Source organism: Streptopelia decaocto (genome assembly GCF_964273445.1).
Source record: "Streptopelia decaocto genome assembly, chromosome: 2".
Taxonomy (NCBI): domain Eukaryota; kingdom Metazoa; phylum Chordata; class Aves; order Columbiformes; family Columbidae; genus Streptopelia; species Streptopelia decaocto.
The window spans coordinates 68,069,757-68,091,834 of record NC_138655.1 but is presented as its reverse complement, the minus strand read 5'-3'; the positions used below and the strand labels follow the sequence as shown (position 1 = coordinate 68,091,834).

The 22,078-nt window shown below is 40.6% G+C and overlaps 1 protein-coding gene across 5 annotated transcripts in view; it reads left to right on the top strand.

Moving 5' to 3' along the window:
• Window positions 1-8,152: 8,152 nt before the first annotated feature.
• Window positions 8,153-22,078, top strand: part of LOC309436906 (poly(rC)-binding protein 3-like) — a 151,578-nt gene continuing 137,652 nt past the window's right edge. For 4 of the 5 annotated variants that reach the window (XM_082046558.1, XM_082046559.1, XM_082046557.1 and 1 more), the window contains exon 1: window positions 8,153-8,345. The gene's annotated coding sequence lies outside the window, so the exon portion shown is untranslated. Of the gene's footprint in view, window positions 8,346-8,605; window positions 8,714-22,078 lie in introns of those variants that run through there. The other variant, XM_082046556.1, reaches the window with a different exon arrangement.

Here is a 22,078-nt window from a genome sequence, read left to right as displayed (position 1 = left end):
GATCAAACTAGTCAGGGCACACAGACAACTCTTATGTCGCACCAGCATATTGAAATATTTCACGGTAGTCTTTTACATCAAGACTTTCACAGCATTCAGGCTCTTTCAGAAGGAAGTGGATACGCACAATATGGACAGCATACTAAAAATCGTTGGTCGTTATAAGTGAACTATTTGCTACTTTGATGTTATACTGGTGGCCCTGCAGAAGAATTAAGGCTGACATAAGGTGGACTTCATACATTTAGGATCAAGGCCCCTGACTCTCAAAAGAATTATAAGATGACACTAGTGAACATAGTCTTTGCTGAATCTTCTGAGAATGCAGAAGAAGCAAAGTTAAACTGAGTCCTCAGCTTCCAGCAGCAAACTGGGCTGGCTGTGAATGTAGGCAAAGCAGAAACTACCTAACGTAACAGGCTGATGGGAACACAAAGCACGTGCCCTTTAATATCCCCCTCCAAAAAAATTTTGTCCATATTAGGACTGGGAAAAACAGGTTGTCTGAAACTGCTGCTGCCCCTAAAGTAGGAGTGGAAACTATTGGTAGAATGCCCAGTGTCGGCAGCTGTGAGAGCTGACGGGTATCAGTCCCAGGAGGCAGCTGGATTAGCAGCATGGACCCTCTAGGCCTCTCCTTTGCCATTCCCTGCTTCCCTGTGGCAGACAGGAGTGGTCTTGTCCCATCTGTTATTTTAGAAGGACTGTCAGCCTTGCCTGAGCTGTTCAAAAGTCTTGTGCTGGCTCTAGAATAAAAGGTATGCAAAACTTTTATAGTCTTAAATGAAGAATAACCATAGCATTGCTCATATTTAGAAATTCAGGGGGCCTCCTTGGTCTAAATGTTGCATGTACCATGCTACTTTTTCCAAAATGTAGACGTCATTATCAGCATTTCATTCTCTACTCCTGGCTATCTTAGCTTCTCCTTTTTCCGCTCCAGGTTCTTTGCTGTGAATTCAAGAAGTTTGTGTTAAAATCAGTTTTCGTTCAGGATGGATGGATATTTTGCCATCACTGTCTTCATTTGAGGTTTGAACTACAAAGGTGGTTCAGTTTTGACTTTCAAACTGCCCTGTGTTTAGTGGATATTGGTGTTGGTAATTTCTACACCTTCTGCCATGGGAAGTTCAGTAGCCAAATTCAGAGTCTAATCTTCCCAAGTCTGTCCCACAGCTGTCTGACTGATTTTTGTGCCCTGGAGCTTTGTTTCTCCAAGCTGGCAAACCTCAGACATTAAGTGATGGAACTGAACTATTCCTATAGATCTGTGAATTGTTCTTTTGGTCCATCCAAAACTTGTGATATTCCCTCATGTTGCAGCCAGTGTTTTTCAAAGTGGCAGAATTTTACAACATACCTGTTTCTCAGGTTTTAGCTTTTTATTCTAATTGTTCTAAAGTGTCACAGTGAGCCATATTATAATCCACCTTCTTATCATCTGTATTAGCTCAGGAGTTGTATTTCTGAGAATGGTGAGGATCAGATTTCTTACTCCTTATTTCATACTCTTTATGACTGCTCCTTCTCTGTTATGCTACTGCACTAGGAGAAAGGAGGACATTTCTCTGAGTTGGCTCAGTGCCAGTCTTCAAGGGCTACCCTCTAGCCAGTTCACATGCTTCCTTGTTCCCTCAGTTTCTGGCATATTTCTGTTTTTTCTCAGACACAACTTATTCCAACATTAAGCAAGCTCTGACATTTGTGTGTGGGCATCTTTGCCTTTCTCAGTGAAAACCCTTTAAGCATCATGGCTGTATGCTTACTTCAGCTTTTAGTTTGGACAGTGGCTCCCATTATTTCAGTTGTCATTATTGTCAAGGAGCTTGAATTTTTTTCATATTAGTCCTCAGCAAAGACTGAATGTTTGCTTCTAGTTTTTGATGAACTATTAGAAAAATGCAATAGGGCACTCAAAAAAAAATAAAAAAAGGCTCCCTTGAGTTTAAAAATAAGAAAATGCTGGGTGATTTTAAATTACCCCAAATGTTATTTAGACTTTATATAAAAACACGGTAATTTCTTCTTTGTACCAGACAACAAGCAGCTCCTCTTACACCCACTAGCATACTTAGTCATCTCTTCTGTAAATCTTCATAAGCAAACTTCACCAAGTGTAGCTTTGGTACATGTGTATGCTCCCCATGGCAGAGAAAAATTACCTTCTGCCTTCTCTGTAACAACCAAACATGGAGTCAGAGCCTGTTTGAAAATCCAGGGATCTCTCGTAACTGTGGAGTTTTGCTTTGCCATCTGCTTCTTGCAGGAGAGGAATTAATTCATGCCTGTTAGGGCTAATCCTTTCCCCGCTAGTAAAGTCCTCCCTTACTGTCCATTTCCCAGTGACCCTTTGAAAATAGGAAGGAAATCTTTGCCAGCTCTAGGGTTCTATGACCCTGTCGGAGGAGACACCTACATCTCAAGATGCCATGTGCCCCATTTGTCTTTATTTTCTACTGGGAACTTGCTGGTTTCACTTTATTTCATCTCATCTCTCCACTGCACCAGACTGGCTGGGTGGTGAAATGCTGCAAAATTATGTTAAGCAAGACTTAAGGGCATACATCCTAGTGCAAGAGTGAGAGCAAAAGGGTATAAATAAAACAATGAGTGACAAATTCACTTCTGGCCTATACTTAACCATGGTTCCTGTTTCAAGCATTCCATGAGGGATTTCTTTTGTATTGCCCGGTGGCAAGAGCAGAAGATGATGGATTCATAAAGTCAACCTTCCCCTCAGGTGGCGAGCTCACATAAAATGTCCTGTATTCCTTTGGGGGCTGTGCTTTGCATGCAAACACAAGTGCCAATCATGTCCATGAGAGGGATGTGTCAGGTATTTAAAGGGTCATTTCCCTGTGAGACTGGCAGAGACTGCTAGGTGAATACAGCTGATTTTGCCTCCTCAGACCAGAAGTGTTATGCACCAAGAGTATATTCACTCTTTGTCCTTCCGCAGTCTGCTGACTGGCTGCCCCTGCCCATGGGATCCTTTTCAACTCCTCACACTCCACTGAGGTTATTTATACAATCATAATATCTCTGTTATTAGATACTAGTTGCGTACATGTTCTGCAAGGTTCATGATCACTGGTACCTTAGCGACTTTCTTCATACATCACACGTTATTAACATGGATAACAGATGCTGTAAAATTCATATGGTATGAGTGCCAATGCAACTTGTACATAATGTTTCAGATATATTGTCTCTTGAAGATCAGTTCCTCCCTGCTTTGCTGTGTGTCTAGGTGCAAATTGCATTTTCTTCTGATCTAACTGCACTGGAATTCCAGGCAAGGGATGTCACTTTTATGGAGCTATACAATACTTAAAAAAAAAAAAAAATCCTGTTTTTACCATATCTTGAATGTACCGTACTCCAGGTTTCCCACAGATAGATAGAGTCTTCCCTTGATACAGAAGGCCAGAGACTGATTTTCAATATAGGGTTCATTTTGGACTTTACTGATGCAACAGACCTTGGTTTTGGCTGCCTTCAGAGAACATAATTTCAGCCAAGCAGATCTGATGTTGGGTGGTGATGGCATTTGTGATTGTCCAGGGAGACTTCCCAGGGATCAGCCTATACCTCTGGGTTTGGACACAATTATTTTCATTCTGACAAAATTACTAGTGGTGTGGAAGGAGAACACGGTTATAGCTGGCTGTATTTAGATCCTTCACAACCATATGATATTTTATTGTTTGCATCATGTTCTGCTTTTTAAAAATCTCCAGAGTCAGTGGAGTAGAAGGTCTGATAGCTTTTCAGAACAGTGTATGAGGTCAGCTGTGCAGTTATTTACCTCTTTCTTCACAGCATTTTCAGGAAAAGAAGCAAAAGTGTTGATTTTTAAAATTATGCTGAAACAGACATCACAACACATTGAGATTTTAATCTTAGAAAACCACTGGCTATGAATGAAATACTTCTCTTACCTCCATTAATTCTTTTTTTTTTTTTTTAAATATATCTTGGTCCTCTCCCCTCCTCCTTTCCTTTCTTCTGAAACGATATCTGTCTCTTCATCTATATATTAGCTGTAAACTCACCAAAATTATGCAATTCATTGAATGATGTGATGTGATTATGTATGGGGTTTTTTTCCTCTTTCTCTCTCCCACTAATGAGGAAAAAAGGTCATTTTTGTGGGATTATACCCCAAGGCTCATCATTTTAATGTGATGCTCCAGTAATTGGCATGGTAAAGTAAATGCAAAGTAGAGAAATGGGACAGGAGACAGAAACGGAGGAACATTTTTTTCCGCCACTAGTGGCTTTGCAGTTGATGGCCACAAAAGCAACTTTTTGAACTGTATTGCTTGCTGTGGCACACAGACCAAGGCAGCAGAGAGCCAGGATCAACAGGCTTTCCAGCTACAGATACTTCCTGATGAACAGGGCTCCTAATCACTTGATAGAGCTATATGCTTTATGGCTCAATTGCCACAGCTTTTTGTTGCAATCTTTGGTTTATGCACATCCAGTGAACTTCATTGCACTTTCATTTTTTGGAGAGCTACATTTTTAGTGCTTATCTGTTTAAAAGAATGTTCCTCTAACTCATGTATTGAGTCAATTGTACATGGGCTTTTAAACAGAGTATTGATTATTCTTTCTTCAAAGATTAGACTTTATTTCCAGATTTTGAATGGGTTTTTTTTTTTTTCTCCCCCCCTTTCTTTTTTTTTAATCTGGTGTATGGTGCTACTGCATTTGCCGAGCTTGATCCAGAAGAATCAAAGCACATGCTTAAGGAGAAGAATGGCATGTGGTTCATGAACCCCATAATTAGTTCCCCTTCCTAGCTCTAAGCAGTAATTAAATCTGTCACTTCTGCTCTGCTGATTCATTTATTTAGCTATTTAATTGCTCAGCTGAATACGTCTTTATCTCCGGAACTGCAATATTTTATTCAGACAAAGAAATAGCATAATCCATTATTTTTTTTTCTTCCAAGAGCAGGGACATGTAAAAGAAAAGAACACTAATACTAGATGATTTGGTAGTGTTGTCAGTTTTCACTTATCAAACACAATAGTGTTTAAGGGAAAACTTCAGCCAGTGCTTGAGGACAGCTTTCCATCTACAGGCTGGCTTCTGGGGGAAATTATGTCAAACATGAGCACCCAATGTGTCTGATCCAGGTTTTCATTTCCATAATGAGTTAATTTAAAGCACTTCTAGGCAATGGTCATACTTTTATACAAAACAAGAAGTCTTACCCTGATCTATTGGTGAAATATTTTATAAACAGTTTAAAATTGCAAATGCATACTAAATTGTTCACAAACTGAACGGTATCTTTATATATTTTGGGTTTGGGACATTGCTCATGGAGATTTCTCTCATCTGCTCTTAGATTTACCACCAAATGCAACATTTTGATCTGTAAATCAAATGACTTTTTGAATACTTTCAAGCTTACAAGGGAGAACCCTTCTGAATACCTCTCTGTTTTCCATTAATGTAGTTTTCCTCACATTACATTTTCAGCATCCTCAAGGGAGGTTGCAAGATTCCTTCACCATTTCTACCCATAGATTGAAAAAGCTGGTGTCAGAAAGCAGCACGCAAAACAATGAGGACCAGGTCAAGACACATCAGTCTCAAACAGGGTCTTTTGGCAAGACAGGAAATATTGTTTATTTTTATAACATTTTTTTCCTCTTGTCTCTGAATGCTCTAACGATAGCTGATCCAGGAAGCGAAAGATACAAAAACTACCCAAAATTCAGAAAGAAGGATATTTTTCTTTCACTTCTGGCATCAGTGGCTCAGTTCCGCCAATTTATTCATCTGCCTGGCTGGCTGGATATTTATACCATGCACACAATCTTTCATTTCACTCCATTAGTGACTTACTTTTGCAGTCTTGTTACTCAGTTACAACTATGCAGCTGTTTAAGTTGTAGGTCATGTTTTTCCCAGGTACGCTCATTATACTAAAAATCTTTTACCGCTTACCTGGAGGGAGTTTTCTTGTTGAGGATTTTTGTTTTTCCTGCAGCAAAGGTCCTGTCCACTGCCTTGCAATGCAAAAAGCCTTTCTGCACTATTGCTGCAGACACCCAGAGTGGCCCTGCTTGACATAAACTCGGGATCATAAACAGAATGTAAAGATCCACCAGTGGAACCGGCAGGGTTTATTAGCTATAATGCAACACCTTGTAAATACAGCTGGACGTCCTGCCATAACTCCAGCTGCTGTGCTGGGCTTCATGGACCTCCACCCTGCCTGTGCCAGAACATGGGGCTCTGCTTCGCTCTCCCCCATCCTCAGGGAGGGCTTTGTCAGCCTGTGGGCCAGCAGCTTTGGCCCAACAATGCTTAGTCTGTGGTGCTCGTGTTGGTGTTATTGTTCTGCATCTGCGCGCTCTGGGTTACTGAAAGGTCTTTGTTGAAATAAGGAATATTTCTGTCCCTGCTAAAGCTGGGAAGTCTGGAAATCTTGTGGGTAGTTTTGTTCCTGTAAGCCTGCACACATGATTTTTGAACTAGGGTTTTGCATGAGCTTCACCTAAATATTACCTTTTTTAAAATACGTTTCTTCAAATGATCTTCTGAAAGTACATTCTTTGTTATGTAGGGCACATGCTAAAATTCAAGGAAATAATAAACCATCAAAAACCGTCGCTGGACATAGTTTGAGAATAAGGGTGCTTTGAGGATAAGCCTGTATGTGAATGGGTTTAGTATGAAAAAGCAGTGTTCACTGCAGCGAGACAAGTATGATCAGAGGAGGGCATGGGAATGAAATGGAAAAAATAATATTTATTTGTAGTAGAAGAGAAGCTTATTGTTGGGTTGGTGGAAACTGAACAGAGGAAATACAGGGATAAATTCAAACAGCTTTTATCTGAGTTCTGAAAGAGCATGAGGTTAGTTAATAGGATTAACTACTTTTACACAGATTTGTACATAAACATTGAGACACGAGAGTTGAAGGGACATCAGCTGAGTGCCCTCCCTTTGCAATGATTACATTCGGGAATGTCTGTGGGGGGAATTAGGTGACAGTGACTATCGGCTTCCCCTCAGATGAACCTAGCTGTTGTCATCCTGCCATCAACAGGCTGGAAATCACTGTCTCAAAGGCACTGCAAATTTACAAGCAGTCAAACAGGACAGAAACCACTCCCTTCTCCCGCCCTGCCCTCCCTGTGCCGGACCAGGCAGCATCCAGCTACTCACACAGTGTGAACTGCAGGTTTGCAAAGTGGTGCTCTAGGGCCAGACACTCTGATGGATCAGGGGTGTTAGGGCTTTTGGGGTTTTTGACTTGTTGTTTTGTTTTGGTTTTTTTGTTAGTTTTCAGCTCTAACTCACTGTATAGTTAGAGACCTCAGCCTAGAGCTTGTCCTCAGTGGTGACATTTGCTGGTGTAAAATATGTCTAAATCAAATTAGATTAAAGTCCCTGGTTTTAATACAAATGCACCTGAGTTTCTGCTTTGTTAACGTATTCATTTACTTATTAACCTCTTGTTAATATTTTAATTTGGAGAAATCATTGCTTATACTGTTGGTATGATGTAACATATCTGTGGGGTTGGAGGATACCTCTGACCAGTCCTGGTCTCTGCACTGTTATATAAGATGCATAGACTTGGGTACCTGTAAATATTAGAGTGCAGCTGTCACAAAGGGATTGTGAGCAAGCTGCACGGGACCTCGAAAACGTAATAGCTTGGCACCCAGAAATATACAACTTTGGTAACATATTACAAGGTCACATATCGGGAGAGAGGATAGGAAGGTAGTGACTGCTTTTAATCTTTGTCTCTTTTTTAAAAAAAATCATTTTTCCTTCTTTGTACTTCTGGTATATATCGGTTCCTTACAGTTTTTATCACATTAGGATGTGACATTCCCGGCCTTGACAGTGCTGTTGTTTGGATATTTATAGCAGCTTCTGGTCATTGTTGAGCAAAGGAGATTGCCCTGCCCTCTGGCCCTTTCTTAAGCAGATTTTGGGCAGAAGCTCCTCTCATGTGGCACTAATTGAAATTATTGGTGGAGGGGGAGTTGTGAGCGCACTCTGGCTGACTCGGGTTTATCTGCCAAGGGCTAAGCCAGGGGAGGAAGGCAGGAAAAACGGGGAGAAGGGAGAAAAGTGGGGGGGGGGGAAAGGAGGTGCGGATAAAAAAAAGGGGGGAAAAAAGCCCAGCTTTGCTTCGCGCCGGTAGGGCTCCGTGCTCCCGGCCATCTGTCCCGCCGGGGCGGCGCGGAGGGAGGCGGCTGGCCGCGCCGGGCACACGGAGAGGCCGGCTGGGTGCGCAAGCCCACGGGAGGAACGGAGCGGCGTGGGGCTCCGGCCGGGCGCGGGGGCCCGCTCAGCAGGTGGGTACGTGTGCCTGGAGCAGGGATGCGAGCGGGGAGGGAGAGGAGAAGCCCGCTCCTGCTTTCTGGAGTTGCAGCGCGGCCGATGAGGGGGTGCTGTGTGCGGGGGTGCGGCGATATGGGGGGAGGAGGCGAGGGGTTGCTTTGTTTTGAGCTTGCAGGAGCCGAGCATGCTGCTTTTGCGGGTGCTTTAGGGGCTGAGTTTCGCCCCCTGCCTGCCCGGGACGGGCTGCGATGGTCGAAGTCGTTAAAAGATTGAAACCAACAAGTTGCTGCAGGAGTGATTTGCACGGAGATGGAGCTGGTTTATCATCCGCGCTAAAATATTTCCCAGGGACTGTCAGTTGCAAAGTGTGGGCTTCCCTTGGGTGAGTAACCCAGCCTGAGCCGGCAGCTCCAGGATTTAAATGCGATATTATCATCCAGAGGCAAGGGGGTGGGTGTGTTCCCCCGCTTTGCTGCAGCCATCCCCCATTTAAGTTTCCTGCAAGTTTAACGCGAATTGGAGAGAGGCGAGAGCTGGCCCTTGCTAGGGAAAATTGCGGAAGAAAGGAGGAGGCTAAGAAGTTTCTGATGCACTGTAAACCAGCACCGCTGTCAAAAGCAACTGAGCTGGAATATTGTCCCGTATTGGGGGGGGCAGGTATTATCGTTGGAAGTAGCTTCATTCCGTTTAGCTGGTAACGTTTCTGAAGGCTTTGTTTGGGTTTTAAGTTGCTAATGTAAACAGTCTAAGTAAACAATCATATCGTCGTTCTCTGTGTTGTGCAATGGGGGAAAAGTGGATTTCCAAGTGTGTGCTTTTTAAAGAAAAGTGAGGAAATATACGGTAGCTTTATGATAACAGTAACAAGAGCAGATTCTGGACTTCATGCCTCTCTTCTCTTATTAATACTTTTATTAATTTTAAAGATGCAATAAGTATTGTTACTATGCTTTAATCTCTTCGATACATCTGCTAGAATGTCCTGTCACATTGTATATGGTTGTGTTTAATGTACAACTTCTGGTTTGTGTTTCTGATAACCTAACTAGTACTACTAGAAAAATAAACACTCGGTTAACACTTATTACCTAATCATTTTAGCAGCTCTCGTGTAGTTTATAAACAGCAAAATACAGTCATAGCTGGAAATTGCTGTGCATATGTATCTTCAAAAGTTTTTTTGTTTGTTTGTTTGTTTGTTTGTTTGTTTACAAAAAAGCGCTATTAGAAGTGTGCATACCATCCAGTATAGCTGTAGGTCTTGTTTGTTTCTTTCGTGTACACTTGTAGAAGTAGAACAATAGTGAAAAAATGAGTTGAGCAGCTGGTAATCCATTTGTCCACCACTGATCACTACAAAGATTCCTGGTGCAAAGTTCATGAACTGTCACTGAGGATGGTTCAAAACGGAATCCAGGAGCTGGCCATACTAAAATCAGGCAAGAGTTTATAAAAATAAAATTAAATGAAAAACTGAGACTTACTCACTTGTAAACCTCTTAATAAATATATAATGTAGCTAGTATTCAACTGATTTATATTCAAGAAAAATAAAAACTTGATTGATCATGTGGCTATTACTCCATACTTTCTTAATCTATAACCAGGTGAACAGAAATATTTTTATTTTCCTTAAAATCTGAAATAGCTGCTTTCTTACAAAAGATCTTGCTTTTTTTTTTTTTCTTTTTAATCTGCATCCATGTTGCAAAAAGAAGTCTTGAGGAATCTAACGGTTTGTTTACTGGTTCTGTTTCCTATTACTCTTGGTCTCCAGTTTACACTGGTTTGAATATTTCTGTAATATTGAAGTCAGTTGCCATTACTTCCTTCAAGGACCATATTTAAACACATCTGTAGAGCTATATGTAGAGTGTGTGCAGAATGGTAATGTGCAGTAATATGGATCTATTCATTTTACTCTTGCATGGCTCAATATATTTTTCTTGTTACTTCAGAGAAGCTTGAAACATGATAAACGCTCCATTAGTGGTATTGGTAAGAAATACATTAAAGCAAGCGCGTGGTCAGTGAGGAAGCATTTTTCTTTGAAAGCCTTCTCATAACGGACATTGCACTAATAATGTGTAATCTGTGCTGCATATCTTCAGTGTTAGATTAGATTTGCTTTTAGGTACTTTGTAAATATAATTTTTATTCAGGATAACTGCATTTCTACCAGATGTCCAAGCTCCTTGTTTCTTTTCAGCCTTTGCAGCCTCTAAATGTCACAGGAATTTTCCAGGCAAAGGACTGGGTGTGCATGGGGCAGGCGATTCACGATGCAGCCCTTCTTCTGAGAAACTGGCCTCAGTATTGTAGGGCATTGAGTTCTGATATTAATATAAAGTGAAACCTGTTATTAAAAATATAAGTCAAATCCAAAGACTGCTGTGTTGGTTGGATGCTCAAGAGCAAACTGGAATAGCCTTCTCTGCAGATTACTGAAAACATGATGAGCGAATTCTATAAGCTGTGAGGGAAGTGCTCAGTTGTGAAGCCGCTTACCAGGGAGCCATCACAGAGTAAGAGGCTGCCCTAGCCAAAACACAGTGCTTATTACCCCTCACATTGCTCCACGCTGGGCGACATGAGACAAGACACAGGGGAGCAGAGAATGAGCCATCCCTCCTGTTTGGGAGGGTTGGGAGGCTGGGGCCAAGCAGGCTGGGCCGGGACAACTGCAAAGGAACCCTGCAGTTGGGTATGGCTGTGTTACTGAGGCAGAACATTGTGGAGAAGCTTGCAAAGCTAATGGGGAATGTGGCTGCAGCCATGTATGTGTGTGGCAGAAGTATGAAAGAGGTATTTGCAGGAGAAAAGGCTTTTGGAATGGTAGGACATGCGGTGATGGTTTGAGGGGGGCAGAGAGGTTGGAGGCCTGATGGAGCAAGGAGTAAAGTCAGGCTGGTGGCCCTAGGAGCAGTCAGGAGTGCCAAAGATCTTGAATGCTGCCCAGGGAGCCTTTGCAGCTGAATGGGTAACCCAATTTGGGTACTTCAGGAAAAAAGACTCAAAAGCTGGGAAATGACCATTGGCATTCCCGCTCATCATCATAGACCGAGGAGGAAGTGTTGGGCAGCTGAGCCATGGTGAGATTAGGTACAGCAATTATAACTGGTGTGCAGCGGGAGGGCTGGCAGCCAGGAGGCAGGGGGATGGGGAAAAATCTTTAGCCTTTTCTGTTGCGTATGTGAAATTGAACATTTTAGAGCACAACCTAAGGTTAGGAATTCAAAATGAATCTTTAGCACTGAAACTGTTTACTCTCGTTGTTAGTCTTTCCCAAAGATTTTCAGTTAGTGGGGTCTCCATCTTCTGATATTTATAACAACATTATGACTGGAGATGTAGAATGCACAGAAATTTATTTTCATAGACTTTGCCAGATTGTTTTTTCTTTTAAAGAGACCTTGTCACACTTCTAATAACAGATGCACTTGGTCACATTCATTTGCTAAGCAACAGATTTACTGTGTAGCCTGTGAAGCACAAAAGCACACATGAAGTAGAGTTTACATAAAGTTCACAAGCAGCAGCAAAAAGAGTGAGCTATGAATGCTCTGAGTTTTGTTCCTAACATGAAAATATTTTAAGGTCGGGTATTTTTCTCTGCTGGCTGCCATCAGCAATAGAAGTATCAACAGGAGAAAAATGGGTCGCTTGGGTTTTAGCATTAAGCAGCAAATCCAGGGCCAATAGGATTTAGCTGGGATGTTAAGGTTTATTCAGTGCATTTAGTTAATGAAGTTGGGGGGGAAGAGGGGGAGAGAAAAAAAGTGAGTGTCTGGGGTTGGGGGAGGGGATGAAATGGCCTCCTGCCATGGAGTGCATCCTGTGGTGACTCCTCCTGATTGATAGATGTTCCACAAAACAAAAAATAGCTGAGCAAAAGAGGTTTTAATTAAAAAATGCCAGCTCAATGCGAACCCATTTGGATTACAATCAAGCAGAAAATCTTTGTAACAGACATCTACCTTGTCTTAAGGGTGTATGTGTGTGTTTTTATGGAGTGTAGTGTCCATCGGTTAGGGGGATGGAAGAGGGAGATTCTAATACATCCAAGCATCTGTAAAGTGGTTATAAAACCATGAAAATATTCAGCAAGTGCAATGATATTAACATTCATCAATCAGGCAGAGAAATCAAGTTCAGGTCAACTAACTCCCATTCGAGCAATAAGCCCAGATTTCTAGCAGAGAGCCCCACCTTCCCCAACACACATGGGTGGCCCTTCATTGCGTTCACCCATATTCTGATGCTTTTTTGTCCCCTGCCAAAGGCTGTCATCTTGTGTATGCACACGCTGTTCAGCATCTTGACTTGCTTTCCAAGCCTTGAAAGCCTTCAGCACAGAGACACAAAAAACAGTGAAGAAAGTAATAAAAAAAAAAAAGGCAAACCAACATGAATGGATCTTTTTTTTCCAAGAGGGTTAATGTGTGCATTTTTATTATTTCTTCAAATTCTGTTCTTGTACAGGCCAGACTCCCACTTAAATCAAACTTCATTTTTCCCAAAGCTGTAGTTGTCATCTGGAGTCTGATCAACTTTCTTATTCCACCTGCTGCCTCCTCAGAGGTCTGTGTTTGAGGCTGGACGCTGCTGGGAGTCGTTGAGCAGCGATTAGAACTGTCAAGGCTCAGCCCAGTGACCTCAACAGGCTTCCCTTCTGAGAAGGATGTGGGCATTGGTGACAGGATTTGACTGTAACAGGATGGAATAGATAAGCAGCTAACTTATAAAATGAGTAAAAGGAGCCCAAGTTGCTGTTGTTCTCAGCATAATCAAGATGCTCAATGACTTCATGCAAGTGCCTGAGGAGGGCCCTGCAGCATTTCTTAGTAGGATTTATTGCGGTAACACCTGAAAACTTCTACAAAATGGTTCAGAGAGAAACTTGAATGTGTAGTTTTTGGTTTTGTTTGGTTTTTTTTCACTTTGCAAACAGTTTATAACAAACATTTTCAAATAATTTTTTTTTAAGTTACACTTTGTTAGCACTTCTCTGCATTGTTCTGTACTGCTTTATTTTTGTCAGAATCACAGTATGTTTACTGAAAAGCTTTTTGCTATACTTAGACTAGTTTAGGGATGTATTCATAATAATAAACAATAACTTCACTAAAATAATTTTTTTTTTTTTTTAAAAAAAAAGGCTTCTGACTGTGATGCTTACAGCAGGGCTTTATGAATGTTCTGCCAAGTTTTAGAAAATGGGGTGACTGTGTCAGAGCTGCAGTCCCAGGCACACAGCAAGAGTCTGGGCAGCTGCATACAGAGCAAGTGATGCCCTAGAAAAACACTCCTGTCATCTTTTGCATACAAACAGGTACACATTTGTTGGTAAGCAAATACAGATAACGCATTGGTGCTAATCTGAGAATTTCATAAAATTACATCTGAACAGTCTGGTTGTCTTGGTGGCAACAAAGGAAGCAAAATACCATCCCAGAGGGCAGGCACTCTACAGAAATGCAAAGGGGGGCATGTCTCCCAAAAAATAATACTTTTGGATGTAGCTGTGTTGCAGTGAAGTGCTTGGTGCAATATCTGAACCATTTAGTCCTGTGTTTGTGATGCTCTTTTACCATTACACAATTTGATTATATTTTCTCATTGGTGGGCAGTAAAACCCCTGTTTGAACCTGATTTAAATGAATAGAAAGATAGAATCTGAGCTTTGAAGACCATAGAACATTTTTTCTGTGACTTCCTTCAATTAACAAAACTGTGTGCGTACCTCGAGGCTCTCATTAGCATGATTGTGGCTGCACGCCAGCATCTAGCCAGAAGAACTAAGGGAAATTTTGCTGGCTGTTTCATAACATTAAATATTCCATAGAACAACAACAGAGATTTTTAAATGAAAAGGTTGTAAAAACACTGGGAGCAGACACAACCTTTGTAAAAGTTGTAAATCCACTGAATAATTACTATATAGTACTGGATTAAATACTGAAAGTCCCTGAGTTGCCAGGATCTGGTGGAGATTTGCTTACATTTGATCAAAGTGATTAAAAAGACTGTTTGCCTTTTTTATTAATGTGGGTTATACCTATGGGAGTAAATTAAAATAAAACGGTTTGCTCCTGCGAATAGGAAAATATGAGATATCTGCTCTTGTTCCAATATGCATGTTCAAATTTTCAGTCACAGCGTTGAGAACCAGGGTTGGAGTCCCAACTCCTTTCAGTTCAGAGATGTTAAAATCACTGGATTTTGAGTAGTAGGAAACATCAGAAGTTACACCATTAGATTTCTCTAGGAAGGGCAAAGGCTCTGGGTAGACACCAAGAAAGAGATATACTTCATTTCCCCCTCCCTCCTTCCCCCATCAGCATTCACACTGTACAAATTCAGGTGCCTGGCAGGTAATGGAAAGGCTGTTGCTGTTAATTAAGTACTGTGAGCATCCCACCATGCTGACTGTGGACAAGGGTGGGGTAGAGGAGGTTGAATAAATATTGTAAGAGCTCTTAAACCTTTCTTCTAATGAAGTCTCATCTCCCTTCACTGTTTATAGTGTCAGATACTCTGAATCTGACCCTATGTTTTAAAATACTGGTGAAATTTTGGAGGCTTCTGTGTGCAGGAATGATACATCTCTGACAAAAGCCTGCAACGTGAGCCACACTGGTGGAGCATCCTGAAGATGTGCTTTTCTGTGGGTAACAAGAGCAGCTGCCCAAACAGCCAGCAATGCTGACAGAAATGCATCTGCACTTGGGGGTGGCTGTTGTGACCGTCACATGCTGGGTGTGACTCTTTCCCACACTTGCAACCAGGGTAGCTGTTGGCCTCCCATTTGCCTACAGGAACCATAATTGCCCATATATCTCTAGGAGCTTCAGTACCAATTACTCTGTCAGCATATCCTATTGTAATTTAATATGTGACATAGTATTCAGCTTCTCATTTGTAGCTAATTAGTGTTTGTGACTAATTTCACCCATGTCTTAAAAAACATGCTTTAAGAAGACACCGATCTTTAGCTGTGGGATGGTAACATCAGGAATACCTGTTCGTGGTAGTGGCTGTGGAGCAGAATGCATTAGCTTAAATGCTAGAAATGCAAATAATTCCCTTCTGCAGCTATTAAGGGTGTTATGACTGAAGGTAACAGTAGCTCAGTTGTTTTGCTCTGTGTAGTCCCTGTGTAGGATCGCATCCATGACCAGTTACAGGGTGTCAGCTGATAAGTGACAGATGAGTGGTGCTTTCTAGTTGGTGGGTGAGACAGTCTCCTTGCAGTTGTGTGAACATACTTAAGTGTGGTTGGATGTTGCTTTTTGATCTCTCAGATACATCCTTACTGTTCTCTTTGTTTTCAGTTTCAATGAAAAGATGATAAAAAGCAGAGTTAAGGCCATTTAGGCAACCTATCTTGATATTTCCTTGTTTTCTGATACTAGTGTTCTTCTGACAAAGATAGCCTTAACTTTTGGATTTGCTAAACTTTTAGAGAGTTTTGTTTGTTCACTTTGTTGTGTGACTGGGCAAATGGATCAACACAATTTGTGGATTACATATATACACACACACACACACACACACACACACATATATATATGTCAGCTTTGTTTGTAGTCACTTCTTTACCCCAGACATTCTGGCAGGAGATTGCTGACACACAATTTGGACCCTGGGCTTTGCCTTGTCATCCCTGGGTTTCATTTTAGGGTAATCTTCTCAGTGGGACCTATTCACTTCTAATCCTGTTCATTGTCTGGAAGAAAATCTCACAGCACTGCAACCTTTTCTTGCCCGTTGTAGCTCCCCTTTGGAAACAACCCTGATCTTACTCTGAATGGGTGTGTGAAGTTACTGTGGAGTTGGCAATAAAAAAAAAAACTGTACAGAAACTATCTTTTTTTACTGTGCTTTTATTACATTGGGTTGTGTACAGATGGATGAGCTTTTAGCTGGCTCAGAAGTCAAGGGCCCACCAATATATGTCTAAACCTTTCTAAAGCAACTTGAACTCCCTTAGGAGCAATGCGTTAAAGTGCCTATGAAAATGGAGTTTTCTTTTTACCTTGTGACCTTTCTGCTTTCCCATCACTAGACAGGAAAGACCCAGTCTCTAGTGAATATTATTAGTCAAGAAAGTTAAAAGCAGCAGATTATATGTACATATTGGGAGATAAATAATAATGAAAGTAGCCAGAACTAGGGTTGCCTATGGCTACTAATAAAATGTCACCTTCATTTTAGCTCTGTGTGCCTCATACTTCAGAATACATAAAATATAATGCTCTCAATGAGAATATGGCTGAGTTGACAGATAAAGAAATGTATTTCTAAATAAAACCCTAAAATATACTGAACAAGCATAAAAGATTTGCAGATGCACCTAAACTGTTTCATTTCTAGTTTCTACTCTGCTAACACAGTTCAGATTTTTAGTTACACATATTTTTATATTGGGGGGATTATCTTATATGGAGCTTAGAAGAATTTACAAAACCCTTTCTTGGCTGTGTTGATTTCAAATATATTAGTTCTTACTCAGTTGAAACACTTAACTGGGAACTTAAGTACAACTTTAAACCGTGGCTCTCAACTTTCTGAAGAAAACTGTTATGCTTATACTACATTAAATTTCTTGCCTGCCTTTTTTTTTTTTTTTTTTTTTAATAGAATCTGGGCAAATCAAGTTTGTCCAAGTTTAAAAGGAAATGAATTTGCACCGTTACCTCTGCTTGCCAAAAAAATTCTGATAAACAGGTCTATTGCTGGAAATAGTCACAGAAACACCTCATCTGAGGTAGTTCTGGATTAGTATTTTTATTTTGTTGTAGTAACTGCAGTTTTTTGGGAGGTAGGGATATCCACAGAGTAAAACTACTTTGGACCTGCAAATGCATCTAAAAATGAGGGCAAAGTCATCTTAGAAAATCACATCCTCACAGATTCAGACTTGTGGTGACTTTGACTCAGGATGTCTTGCGCTGCAAACCTTGTTTCAAGAGATTATTAGACAAAATTTGAAAACTATGCAGGCATCTCTTACTCTCTAATGATCCTCTATACTCAGGAGAAAGCCAGAGAAAATAGCGTGTACTTGCATGCTTTTCATTGAGAACCATTTACTCGGGTAGACGTCAAATGGGTAGCCTATAGTAATTGAAAAACAGAAAAAAAGGGGTTTATAGCTCATGTTGTGAGCCTGGCTTTTGTGTCTGCATCTTTGAACTGCTGCTTGTAGCAGTATCTCTTGCCTTCACACCACTCATTCATGAAAAGGACGCATTGACCTGTATTTTTTCAAATAAATCTCTTTTTAATCTGTGATGTGTAATCAACTATGGAGTTCATCTACATTCATCTTAACCTAATATTGTTGTTCAATTAATATTTAGTCAAAGTCAGTAATTTTGTGTAAGCACCGGGCACCTAATTTACGTACCTATCTGTAGCTTGTATATACACATAGTGACTTTGTGACAGAAATTCTATTAGAGGGGATTATAAGCCATAAATATCTTCTTCTGTTTTGCTTTATTGGCAATCCAAAGTGCTATTGATTTGCATTCTTAGCCAATTATTATCTTAGATTTGTAACTGTAGCCATATTTTAATACAATTTACCTGGTTAGTTTTTGCAAAATGAAACTGCTATTTCTATGTATTCCACTTATTTCCTACCTTAATTCTTTGGGACAGGCTGTGAAAGTTGTCATGAATATGACATGTGTGCAGAAGACCAAATGTGATAAAAGGCTGAGCTGTAAGAAGCCCTGTCCTGTTGTAACATCCAAGGAAGGTGTTGAGGAGCACAGAGCCTCTGACAGAATTTCTTTTTGATTATTCTGTTGGAGGAGTAGGATGAGAACAGGTTTCTGTCTAATCCTCGAGGGTTCCTGGGATCCTCTGTGCTCCTACACCTGGGAACATCTGTCTTTGTGATGACACAAAGATGTTGCCAGCCACTTCTGTTGACTTGGGCTGACAGCTGGCATCTCATTGTGAAAGGGATGTGTGATACGGCTCCAGCTCATATCTGAACAAGCTTTTTCCCAAAAAGCGATAGCACAGGAGGAAACTGCTTCAAGTTGCATCAAGGGAGGTTTAGATTGGATATTAGGAAAGTTTTTTTCACTGAAAGGGTTAACAAGCATTGGAACAGGCTGCCCAGGGAAGTGGTTGAGTCACAATCCCTGGGTTTAAAAGACATCCCTGTTTAAAAGATATAGATATGGTACTTAGGGACATAGTTAAGTGATGGACTTGGTGATGTTAGGTCTACAGTTGGACTTGATGATTTTAAGGGTCTTTTCCAATCTAAATGATTATAAGATCCATGGAAACTGTGTTTTCACAGGCTCTGTCTTCTTCCCCCATCCATTTCTCCTGACTTTCTCTCCTTTCTTCAGAAGCTCCTCTGAGCTTTAAGCCTGGATGGCACCTTCTGTTGAGGTAAAAAAAGAAAGAAATAAGTTTGTTTGCAAAGATACCCTGTCTTAGTCATGGGACCAGCAGAAAGGGAGAGTGAGAGTGGTGTGTCCGTGAGATGAGAAAGGGAGAGTGAAAGTCTTTGTAACATGTTTGGGTAGAAAATGCTTACTTTGGTATGTGGATGTTTTTTTCACATCCCTAAGAAGAGATACTATTTTTAACAACATAATAAAGGTCTAGTGGTTAGTACAGGAACACTACACTGTGAGACCTCTTATATTGTGTCCACCACCACTTCACTACATTAGGAATACAGACTTTCTAAAAATTGTTCATTTTCATTTCAACCACTTGAAACATTCAGCTGTGAAATAGCTAAAAGACCATATTCTAGGCAGGCACTTTTTTTTCTCATTCGAAACTATCTCAGCTCCAGTACTTCTGATGCCAGCTGAAAAAGGAATAAATGCCACAAGAAGGTGCTGTGTGGAGCTGTGCATGTCGGCGTGTCTGCATTAGCAAGGGGCTTTTAATGGGATGGAACGAGTAGGCTTTGGTTGGTTGCTGACTGATCCTCCCTAGTAAACGGTGGTATATTATCTAGTATACTGTAATAGTACTGTAGGCACAAGTGTGTGATGTATAAATATATATTAAAAAAAGTTTCTCCTCTGAGCTGATTATGATCATGCATCTTGGGTGCGGTTGTAGAAAAACATCCTTGTACAAATGTTTGTCAGCAAACAGACTGCAGTTGATTTACCTTTCTTGAACCTGTGACATTTCCACTGCAGATGAAATGTCTGAAATGGCTGTGTCTATGAGGCAAAGGGCTGTATTCTTTTTCCACTGCTCATGTGAGCTTTCATGACAGTTAGCAAGTAACAAAATCTTCCCAAGATGTGTATAGCAATGCTATTAATTATGAACAATTCTTACTTGCCTCTTCCTAAAGCCATTGCAAATCAGTTGGATTATCAGACACGCACTTAACAGTATTACAAGTAAGCAATCCAAGGTAAAATGCTGCTGTTTCGAGAATTTAATGGGCAGAGTTATATCTGGTTATGAGTATGGTATGTCTGATAGGAGGGGGGAGTATTCACCAAAGTTAAGGCATCCTGCCACCCTTGGCTCAGTCTGTAGGCAGTGGACATAAACACCCATGAAGCAGAGCAGCTCTGAATTGCCCATCGGAGGAGCCAGTCATTTTCCCCTGACCATTTGGAAACCTCGCGAGAATGGTTAACCCCTGAACATAATTCCACTTGGATGCATCATTATTGGGCTACCTACAGTGCAGACTGATGCATCGCTGCAGTCCTCCTGCAGATCTTTTAAAATTACCATTCTATGGGCTACTTGTCTAGTGACTGTGATGTAGCCACAGCAGCACAAAACTAGGGAGAGCCTGAGCTTTTACCAGCTACCAAACCTGGTTTTGCAGGTTCTGCTGACATCTGTGGGGTTATGGCTATGCTGCCTGCACATTGCTCAAGGAAATAATTACTCTCAATTTAGCTCAGTCCAGGCTGCGACATGAGGGATACATCAGCAGCATTTTGGATCTGATAGTAATCTTAAGGCCAGCTTCTGTCATCTTTTGGAGACTCCTGCTGCTCTGTTGAATGTATTTGCAAAATCAACCAACTTTTTTCAGTCTTTGAGGTGAATTTCTACTTACTCATTCCAACTTACTTGCTTTGAGCAGGTATTGCTTTTGTTGATGTTATCTGAAAATTTGCAAGTTGGATTAATTGAGAGCAAGTCTTCTGTTGATGTTTGAGGCACAACCTGGGCATTGATTTTATGCCCGTCTTTAACTGTTATGATTGGTTATTTACCATGTTAATGCCATTTTTCCTGTATGTGGTTAGTATTAATAGCCTGTCTCCTATAACTTGTAGGGGAAAAATAAAAATACTTCTTTTGGAAAGCCTACTTTCTAACTTTAAAACTGTAATCAGCTTTGTCTCTTTGAATTCATCTCTGCTATTAGGTACCCAGACAGCAAAACAAACCCTGGTCCATTCTCTTGGCAGTTTGGGCTGTGCCCTGCTAGGCACGAGGCTCCCTTGTTTTAGTTGGAATCGCCCCATGCATGGCTCCACCTTGGTTAAAATGCAGTCCCATGCATACTGCTGTGGGGTGTTAAGTTTTGCACATATTTGGCCTACATTCTTCTGTTCAGTTTCTTTTCCTTCTTTAGCTAAAGGAAATTGCTTCTCATCCTCTACCAGGACTCTAAATAATTCTCTTCTTTCATCTATATTGTTACCTGTAAGTTATTTATAGGCTAAGATCATATTCTGCTCAATCCTCTTTTCTGGATTATATAACTTTAGCTTCCTTAGTCTGTCTTCATATTCAGTATCTTATCCTTAAGTTAGCCTTCTTTGTATATGCCTAGTTATTTCGTATCTTTTTTTTGCAATCCCTTAGGAGAAGAGCTGCATGTGATATTCCATTTGTGGTCACATCATGCCTTTGAATTATTATCTCCCTGGATTCACAGGAGATACACACATTGAAGACCAGCAATTGCTTCTCCTGGAAACAGATCAAGCTTGCAAAATAATCTTTGATCTCCAATGAAATATTGACCCTGCTTTCAGATGACATCATACTTGATGTTTTTAGACAACTATTTTTTGTCAGTGCTGCTTATATTCCAACCTAAAGAAGGAACAGTTTTATTTATTACGAGTAAATACTGCCTTCTTTTCTGCATCAACAGATTTCAAATGTCTGTGAATTGCTATCCTCTTTGGCTTTGTAGACAAAGGCAAATCAAATGGGAAAACACAAAACATTTCCTCCAAAGTACATGAACTTAATGCTTATGGACTTAACAAGATGATTTTTTTTTTTTTTAATGTATTTGGGTTTTGGTTAGTTTTCATGTGTATTTGTCATTTCAGATTTCAAGAGAGCAACAAAGTAATGGTTGTAAAATAGAGAGAAAACAATTGCATATAAGACCAGCTGCTGGACATACCTGAAATCTCACAAAACCCACTTCAGTTGCTGTGTTTAGGAGGCCTTTGAATTTTTACAGGCTTGGCTGGTTTTGTTCTTCACTCCACACTCCCCCCCCCCCCCGCCCAGTACATCAAACCTCTGAACTGTATCTGATTTATCAATCTTGAATTCAAAATGTTTTAAGCTTCAGTGTGATGCAACAGTGAATTACATTTATAAATCAAATTACATAGAAATATCATGGGGTTCTGTTAATGACATTTGTAGCAACTTTTATAATTAAAAAATCTGTATTTTAACTTTCTGTAACTTTCTTGTAATGTGCATTTTCCAAGTCAGTAGTCTTTTTCTGCTAAATTTATCC